The sequence below is a fragment of the Corvus brachyrhynchos genome, unplaced genomic scaffold (assembly GCF_000691975.1).
Source record: "Corvus brachyrhynchos isolate BGI_N302 unplaced genomic scaffold, ASM69197v1 scaffold544, whole genome shotgun sequence".
Lineage (NCBI taxonomy): Eukaryota > Metazoa > Chordata > Aves > Passeriformes > Corvidae > Corvus > Corvus brachyrhynchos.
The window spans coordinates 3,063,178-3,064,826 of record NW_008238325.1 but is presented as its reverse complement, the minus strand read 5'-3'; positions in this window follow the sequence as shown (position 1 = coordinate 3,064,826).

Below are 1,649 nucleotides of genomic sequence, written 5' to 3'. Positions count from 1 at the left end.
AGGAATGCCTCCTTCCCCGGCAGCTATGTGCTCCCGGAATTGCTGCTCCAACCTTTTGTCTTTCCAGTTTGGATTTACAGCGCTGCTTAGGTAACCGAGGGAAACAGGCTGGAGTTCATATTGCATATTTACTGATGCTTATCGGCACGGCTTCGGCATGACTCAAAATTTGCTCAAGACAGGAAACTCAAGGAAGCTACCACGAGAAGCTGCAGTGGGCAGTGGCACTGAGAAGTCACTAGTGAAATGGTACTTACAAAGGGAGAGAGAAACTAAAAGGTTTCTCCTCTACTAATAGCATCGCTTTGCATATTTTATTACTTTTTTACACAATAATCCAGGTCATTCATTAAAATAAATTCTGCTTTGGGTCATGCAGCTGATTCTCAGAGGAGCGAGATGGCTTTTCCCTAAGCTAGCATGGTAGGCTTGATATCATTGTACTGCATTTGCCATGTGTCTGGCTCATGGGTTGGGTGTTTGCTTTCCTGGGAATATGAAGACTTGGGATTCATTTTCTCAGTGCTCTCAAATCCTAGAGGGCACCACGGAACATCTCTGCAAACCGGGTTTGCTGTACAACATGGATTTTACAGGTGTTACTCTTGTCTCCTTTTTCACTGTCCTTTCTCCTCACATTCATTTTGTATTAAAATTTAAAAGAATATAAAGTAGTGAATAAGCAGTTGTTAGTGGATGAATACAGAAGGGAAAAAAGCTCTAACATACAAGAAGGAAAGGTATTATATTTACAAAACTGAAGCGGTTGCTTTGACGTTGTAGCTTGAGCTGTCCCAAAAGTGAAGCCAGGCTGGCGACTCCATCTGCAGCCACTTCCATATTCCCACGGGGGTACAATATGCAGCTGATTTCCCAATTAAGCTTTCCTAGCAAAGAAGTTTTATAATTTAAACAGACTCAAAAGTTTGAGAAATGAATACATATTCATGAAGGACTAATAACACTCTGTCTAGAACACAGCTTTGAGCTGAGAGCAGCTCTGACTGGCTCATGTCTCACCCACCACACTTAGTGAAAATGGGAACGAGGAAGAAATGGCTGAAACCAGCAGATTGTGTTTTGCCAAGACAATAAATAATAACCATATTCTGACTCAAGTGCCAAATGTATAGCGCTTAATTAGAGGTCAGTAGAGCATATTTCTGCTCAGCTGTTCCATTTACAGCAATTAACATGTTCGTGTCACTTAAACTGGGTTGCAGAGCAGATTTCAAAGGGTTGAGTGAAAGCAGAATCAGGGAAGGGCTGTTCCACCCCTGGCAGCAGCTCGGGAGCAGCACCCTTGGCCCCCGCCCACTGGCAAAGACGTGGGACAGAGAGGTCTTAGCTCTGGTGCAGCACCACCCCGCCCCATCACTCTGAGGGAACCCTGTCCCATCGGGAGCTGAAATGACCCTGCCCCATCACTCTGAGGGCTGAGGGAACCCTGTTCCATCGCTGCGGGAGCTGAAGTGACCCTGCCCCATCACTCTGAGGGCTGAGGGGATCCTACCCCATCGCTGCGGAAGCTGAAGTGACCCCGCCCCATCTCTGTGAGGTCTAAAGGGATCCTGCCTCCGGCCAGCGCTCGCTGTCCCGCCTGCCCGGGCTATGAGGTGACACCGTCAGACACCGGTGGCCGTGCCCGG